This window comes from Bufo bufo, chromosome 8, assembly GCF_905171765.1.
Source record: "Bufo bufo chromosome 8, aBufBuf1.1, whole genome shotgun sequence".
NCBI classification, from domain to species: Eukaryota; Metazoa; Chordata; class Amphibia; order Anura; family Bufonidae; genus Bufo; species Bufo bufo.
The window spans coordinates 13,537,963-13,546,247 of record NC_053396.1 but is presented as its reverse complement, the minus strand read 5'-3'; positions in this window follow the sequence as shown (position 1 = coordinate 13,546,247).

The following is an 8,285-nucleotide window of genomic DNA, read 5'->3' as shown; positions in this document are numbered from 1 at the left end:
CAGGATTGCTCATAAAGGTAACGTTTTATTAACTGTAAGGCTGCTAGAAAGCTAGGGAAGGGGTTAAAAAAGGTGAAACTTTGATGACAGACTCCCTTTAAGGTAGACTTTGGCCCTTGACCAAAAAGACAAACCCCCAAAAAGTTTGAAGGATGTCTTATAGTCAGGGCCGGTGCCAAGGATTTTTGCCGCCCTAGGCAAGATAAAAATTGCCGCCCCCCCCCCCCCCTCCTTATCAGATGATCTGCCCATATCATGTTCCACCCCTTTCTCAGCATTTAAATTAAAGGAACTGCTATGTTTCCCTTAGGGTTAATCCAGCTTCTTGTAGCCGTCTCCCTGACAGCCGCTAGAGGTGCTTCCGCGATTCTCACTGTGAAAATTACAGTGGGAAGACGCGGAACATAGTTTTGAATGCGTGCGCATGCGCAGCTGAGAGGAGGATCTGGGGAAGAGTTTCCAGTGCCGGCGCATGGAGAAAGGTAAGTGGCTGAAGGGGTTTAAAACCCGTTCAGCCCAGTGGGAGGGGGGGACACGAGGGTGCCCACTCCTAACAACTATATAGCGCCAGGAAAATGAGTTTGTTTCCCTGGCACTATAGTGTCCTTTACACCGAGTTACTGCACAGTGTCTGTTCTCTGCAGGAACAGCCTATAGACACCAGTACCCCTACATTAAACTGTACTGGGTTCTGGGACTATAGGTGTCCTTTTAGGCTCCATTCACACGTCCGCAATTTCGTTCTTCATTTTGCGGAACGGAATTGCGGACCCATTCATTCCTATGGGGCAGCAGATGTGCTGCCCGGACACGGAAATTGCGGATCCGCACTGTCCGTTCCGCAAAAAAATAGGAACATGTCCTATTCTTGTCCGCAATTGCGGACAAGAACAGGCATATTCTATTAGTGCCGGCAATGTGCGGTCCGCAAAATGCGGAACGCACATTGCCGCTTTCCGTGTTTTGCAGATCCGCGGCTCAGTGTATCCGCAAAACACGTTGCGGACGTGTGAATGGAGCCTTAATGTGAGGTAAATTAGTTTCCAATGTAGTATTAATGACTAAACAATTACATAATAAACATATTGCATTGTCTACTTACCACCAGGACAATAAGATGATCTGGTCTCTGGCTGCAGTCTGGCTCTGGGGACTCCCTTGTCACTCTCATTCCCCCCCCCTTGTCACTCTCATTTACTCCTCCCCTCCCTTGTCACTCTCTTCCCCCCCTCCCTTGTCACTCTCATTTACTCCCCCCCTCCCTTGTCACTCTCATTCCCCCCCTCCCTTGTCACTCTCATTCCCCCCCTCCCTTGTCACTCTCATTTACTCCCCCCCTCCCTTGTCACTCTCATTCCCCCCCTCCCTTGTCACTCTCATTCCCCCCTCCCTTGTCACTCTCTTCCCCCCCCTCCCTTGTCACTCTCTTCCCCCCCCTTGTCACTCTCTTCCCCCTCCCTTGTCACTCTCTTCCCACCCCTCCCTTGTCACTCTCATTTACTCCCCCCCTCCCTTGTCACTCTCATTTACTCCCCCCCTCCCTTGTCACTCTCAATTACGCCCCCCCCCCCTTGTCACTCTCATTCCCCCCTCCTTTGTCACTCTCATCCCTCCCCCTCCCTTGTCACTCTCATTCCCCCCCCCACTCCCTTGTCACTCTCATCATTTCCTCCCCCCCTCCCTTGTCACTCTCATCATTTCCCCCCCCCTCCCTTGTCACTCTCATTATTTCCTCCCCCCCTCCTTTGTCACTCTCATCCCTCCCCCTCCCTTGTCACTCTCATTCCCCCCCCCCCCACTCCCTTGTCACTCTCATCATCCCCCCCCCTCCCTTGTCACTCTCATCATTCCCCCCCCCCACTCCCTTGTCACTCTCATTCCCCCCCCCTCTAGTGTAGCGTGGCCGGGCTCTGTTCGGTCCGCGGTACAGGAGCATTTATTTCCTTTACCCGGCCGGACTGAAAGGAAGTGCACACTAAGTGAGCACTTCCTGTCAGTCCGGCCGGGTACAGAAAACAAAAGCTCCTGTACCGCGGACCAAACAGAGCTCGGCCACGCTACATTAGAGGCGCTTCCCTCCTAACAGTCCCTCTCTCTGGGCAGTGCAGCAGCCGCCCAGTGCAGGGGAGGGCCCGCCTCCGCCCGCCGTACTTTAAAAAAAACAACTTGCGGCAACGCTTTTTTTTAAAACCGCACAGGGCCGGTGCCCCCTGCAAAATTGCGCCCTAGGCGGCTGCCTAGGTCGCCTTACAGGTGGCGCCGGCCCTGCTTATAGTTATAGATGAACTCACCTGTCTTCAGAACCAGTCATGTAGACTTTATGCTTCTCATGGAAGTCCACCAAGCCATGTGGTTCCTGGTCACCATCATCTTCTTGACTTTCAAAAAGATTTTCCTCCTCGACCCTGTTCATGACACATAACTGGTGGACAGAATGATAGAAGGTGTGGTAGTCGGATCCTTCTTGAGACTCATTTTCCAGGTGGACCCTTGTCTCCTCTTCCACTGGTTTTCCAGTTGACCTCTCCTTATTGGACTTAGACCAAGAACCTCCATACTCAATCCCCAGAGCCAGAAGATTCCAACTATTGTATCCCACGGAACGGAGAGCTGCAAGACACAATAGATAAGAAGATACTCCATGATTGTATGGACATGGTTGTCTTCTCTGTCCTCAGTGTTTGATAATGCAGCATGTTATTAGTCACTTATAAGGATAATAAATATGAGATAATGTCCCCCTACTGTGATCTGTGTATGTATCATGATGTTCTGCAGCAGCTGAGGTGTGTATTATGATGCTCTGCAGCAGCTGAGGTGTGCATTATGATGTTCTGCAACAGCTGAAGTGTGCATGATGGCATGATGATGCTCTGAAGCAGCTGAGGGGTGTATTATGATGTTCTGCAGCAGCTGAGGTATGTATAATAATGTTCTGCAGCAGTTGAGGTTTGTATTATGATGCTCTGCAGCCTCTGATGTGTGTATTATGATGCTCTGCAGCTTCTGATGTGTGCATTATGATGCTCTGCAGCCTCTGATGTGTGTATTATGATGCTCTGCAGCAGATGAGGTGTGTATTATGATGCTCTACAGCCTTTGAGGTGTGTATTATGATGGTCTGCAGCCTCTGAGGTGTTTATTATGAGGTTCTGCAGTAGGTGAGTTGTGTATTATGATACTCTGCAGCCTCTGAGTTGTGTATTATAATGCTCTACAGCCTCTGAGGTGTGTATTATGATGGTCTGCAGCCTCTGAGGTGTGTATTATGATGGTCTGCAGCCTCTGAGGTGTGTATTATGATGGTCTGCAGCCTCTGAGGTGTGTATTATGATGATCTACAGCCTCTGAGGTGTGTATTATGATGGTCTGCAGCCTCTGAGGTGTGTATTATGATGGTCTGCAGCCTCTGAGGTGTGTATTATGATGCAGGAGGAGATAAGCAGCGCCTGTGGCACCGCTGATCTCTGTGTAACCATTAGGCTCTGACATCAGAATAGGAGGTTTAGACCCATATTATATGAAGCATGATACAAGTGTTACATGGATGGCAGGACACGCGTGCCCACTGTATGTCTATACCCGGTGACATGTCTGATCGCTTCCCCTGTTTCCTGCAGCTTTAGCTGAGTTTTCTTTGAAGTCGGACATTTTCCCCCCACGAAATTAAAACTATTGAATACCCCATTAATAAACCATCTCTCACAGTAGAAGTAATTAAACCATTAATTTTTATAATTACCTTTATGATGAATGCAAATACCCCCCATACCGTCCCCGTCTTCAGACGCCTCAATTACTCATTTACTCTCAGCCCCATTCATTACATTATGGATTACGAGTCAATACCTCCAGTCTGCGGGTTAACCCTTTGTGCATATTACAATGTTTTATTTCCTTATAATAACCCAGACGCCGAATTTTCTAGGAACCCAAACTCCTTTAACAAGTGCATTAGACCGCAGTACCGCTGATGGCCACCAGATGGTGCTGCTCAGAGAACTGCATTATTATAGCGCATTTGTAATTTGTACTTTACGTATGACAGGATCTATATATACTATGCTTTTGTTATACTAGGTACGTACAATGCACAAAAATAAAGATTTGTAGGTGTACAGGGGGAGAAATCCTATCTAAATTAATTCCTTGTTTTAAGGCTCTTTAATGGGTCAGACACAGACTTCCATGGTAACAGCCTGTAGGTGGCACTAGAGAGACAGTTTTCTTTCTTCTGGAAGAGAGCTAATCTGCGTTTTTTCCCCCCAGAAGGCATTGCCAGTAAGACTCCCTACTCAATTGGATCTCCACAAGGAGAAGCAACACCCCCTCCAAATTGTCTCCAAATTTTAGCAAATATCTGGAATTTCACTTTCAATATTTAATCACGTTGAAAAGTGGAATTAAAGAGGATAAGAATTTGATTTAAAAAAAAAGGCTCATTTTTCCCCCCTAAAATAGCGCCACACCAGTCCACAGGTTGTAACTTGTATTGCAACCTAGACTCTTAGACTGGGGAGGGGGCACTGTTTCTGCAAGAGAGCGGACATGTTTTTGTAATTTTGGACGACCCCTTGTTGTCCAAAGTTTTGAGTTTGCATACAATATGCATCAGTTGCTAGGGAAATGCAAGTGGCTGGCAACTTCCTGTGCTGCTCCATGTAGTCGTGTATAAACAAAAAGAAAACCTTTGTTGCATTCACTGCAGTTTCAGTATACAATCCCATATACATCAGACCCCATAAAATGTAGGCAATTAGGTGTTACTTTTCCAGAACTTACATGTAAAGTGTGCAGGGATGCCATACACAGCCATAAAAACATCATATTTTGACTTCCTGCAGCCACCACTAGGTGGAGCTCACTGCATACAGATAAATACTGCTGAATTGAATCCATGTATGCAGTGAGCTCCCTCTAGTGGTGGCTGAGGGCAGACAAGATTTTACTATGTGACTTTATAGCTGCCTGAAGGGGAGCAGGGAATTTTGGGGCTCAGTAAAAGAGAAATGGGTGCAGTTCAGGAAAGATTACAGCCGGGGGGGGGGACTAATTCTCCACGTGTCCCTTCTATGGATGAAGGTGAAATAGGTGACCGTGCATATTTTTCAGTTCCAGAGTACTCTTATTAGGTCATCATAGATAAGGGTGAGGAGGGTGTCCTCTGCTTGAGACCACCCTGTATGAGCCAGAACAGAGACACCCCCCTTCTGGCAGAATCCTTGTGTGGGCCATTGATCTGTGCCGGAAATGGTGAATTATCAGGTTTTCTGGATTATCGGATGCCGTATTAAGGGAATTTCACTGTATTAATCTTATTGCAAACTCAATAATCTATTCAAATAATATAGAGTGTCAGTATGGCGACACTATATTATAATATAGTATAATGCATATATGTAGTAGTGAGGACTATGCCCGTCCTATAGTGCCCACATAGCCCACCTCATTTCCATATCCCATCTATGAAACCAGTACAGTCCAAAAGGGGGCGCTGGATATATTATAGCTGCAAACTGAGCCCCCATCTTGATTGCACCCCAGCACCCTAAGCTGAAGGTGACACCTATCATCCGGCCCGCCACGACACTCACCGTACTCCACGGAACATTTGGTTTCTTTCCAGCCCGAGGGACGGACCAGTTGTTTCAGCATCTTGGGAAGGACTGTTCTGGAGGCTCCGGGGAAGTGTCAACCAGTCAACAGAGGATGTGGAGCAAGTCTCAGCCCAAATCCTGTTCCCTGGAGGAAAAGGGAAGCTCTCCTTTAACCCTTTCCTTCCATGAAGGTCTGCTTTTGTTAATTCCCCCCCCCCATTTAATGGCTATAAGGCAGGAAAACCCAGACGTCACTAGTCGGGGGTATCTGTGTTCACCACAAGGGGGCGCTCTTTACCAGCCTTGCCATCTTTCCATGGATCTTGGGGCAGGTGCCCGTCTCCCTCTCACCTGTGGCATGCCGAAGGGGATGGTACCATATCTATATACAGGGCTCGTGTATGTCTGCCAGGCTCGCCATCGATGCCCAAAATAAAAGCCCCCCACCAGCTTTTCTTTGGTATCTGAGCTTTACCTACGCAGTGGTGGGGGCGCTGTTTCATTAAAAGGCCAGAGGGGGCGCTATGATTTACAAAGTGTCACAGCTGCTTTCTTGTACACATCTATGGGGGGGGGGTCTCAGATGTCAGACCCCCACTGATCAGACACTGCCCCGTCCATCTTTCTATCCGTTGAGTATTTGCAGCATAGATGACGCCGTGGTACCCCCATTACTGCCGACCTTTGCCCTTTGTAGCTAATTAAACGCGGAGTAAAGAAGGCGTCCAGGACCACAGGTAGGACTCAACGCGGGAGCACTTACCCCGAGCGTGCTGAAGTGTGAGCAAGCGGGACGTCTCCTGCTCACGGCACCTGTGCAATAAAACTACTCTGCCTTCGTCTCATACCGTATGAACCCAAGAACAGCGGAGTCCATTAATCCGGCATCTGATAATCCAGAAAATCTGGAATATTTGATAACCTGTCACCGACTAGGCCCCGGTCAGCCTGTTGTCAGTGCAGTTTCAATAGGAAGAGGCAAGTAAGCTGCATATCTCCTTAAGAAGAAAAGGATCGGGCATGTTGTAATCTAACCTTCCTCTCTGCCATGGAGAAGAGTTGAGAGGCCCCCCATACACATCAGATGATTAGACAGTCCCATAATAGGTGGATTCAGCCAATGTACTTCTATTATGGGTATGGCCTTCTTCAAGGGCACCTGTCAGCGGGATCAACCCTATTAAACCAAGCATACTGTCTGGTAGGGCTAATTCTGCGGAGTAAAATGATACCTGTCTTGTGAAAGTTGCTTGCGTGGTTCCTGAGAAAAAGAAAAAAGAAAAACTTTTATCCTTTACACAAGTGAGGGCTTCAGTGCACGGAGGGGCGGAGCCAGCTCTGGGGTGCACGAAGGGCTAGGCCTGAAGCCCTCATTTGCATAAACAATAAAAGTATTTTTTCTTGGAAACGCCAAAACTGATTTTCACAAGACAAGTATCATTTTCATCTGCAGGACTAGCCCTACCATGCCTGGTATAATAGGGTTGCTCCTGCACTTTTTAACGTCAGGCAGCTCTATTCCCGATTGCTTCCTGTTGTTAAGACGATATGGGAGAAGAGGAGCCTGCCCTCAGAAGCAGAGAGGCGGTCCGGGTATTTCAGAATTAGGAACACCACCCCTTTTGGGTGGCGTACCCCTTTAATGCGTTGTACAGTATATACCTCTCCTACCCCTTCTGACCCAGGTCCCATTCATTAAATTAGGTCACTAGCATGATACACTTTGGGCAGTTACCTCACAGCCCCGCCGCCCCGGTGAGTAGAGTATGGACAGACCGCCCCTTTAAGACAAAGCATTAATAAACCATTGCTCTGTATGCTATGATGAAGGACGAGGTACTCGGCTGTTTCTGCAGATCACCACATCGCAGCGGCGGACGTTTCATTCCCACTTGGGTGATTTCTCGTCAGTTTGCGTTCCAGACCAGTGATTTTCAGCCCTTCTCTACGTCGGTGCGTGGCGATACGGTGGCGAGTGATGGCTATATGCTCACCGTCCCGTAACCTCACAACTTGAATGATTTTCAAGAGGGTGAAATATAAAAAAAGGGGCTGGATACTGTGACTCCCATTCAGATGGAAGGGAAGAGCAAGCGGGGCTATGCACATCCATGGAGCCTGGGCAACTCCGTGACTAAGGCCTCTTTTACACGGGCGTTGCAGGAAAATGTGCGTGTGCGTTGCGGGACCATGCACAATTTTTCCGCGCGAGTGCAAAAAATTGTAACGCGTTTTGCACGCACGTGAGAAAAATCGGCATGTTTGGTATCCAAACCCGAACTTCTTCACAGAAGTTCGGGCTTGGGATCGGTATTCTGTAGATTGTATTATTTCCCTTATAACATGGTTATAAGGGAAAATAATAGCATTCTGAATACAGAATGCATAGTAAAATAGCGCTGGAGGGGTTAAAAAAAAATAAAAAATAATTTAACTCACCATAATCCACTTGATCGCGCAGCCGGCATCTCTTCTGTCTTCTTTCTTTGCTGTGTGCAGGAACAGGACCTGTGGTGACATCACTCCGGTCATCACATGATCCATCACCATGGTAAAAGATCATGTGATGACCGGAGTGACGTCACCACAGGTCCTTTTCCTGCACACAGCAAAGAAAGAAGACAGAAGAGATGCCGGCTGCGCGATCAAGTGGATTATGGTGAGTTAAATTATTTATTTATTTTTTTT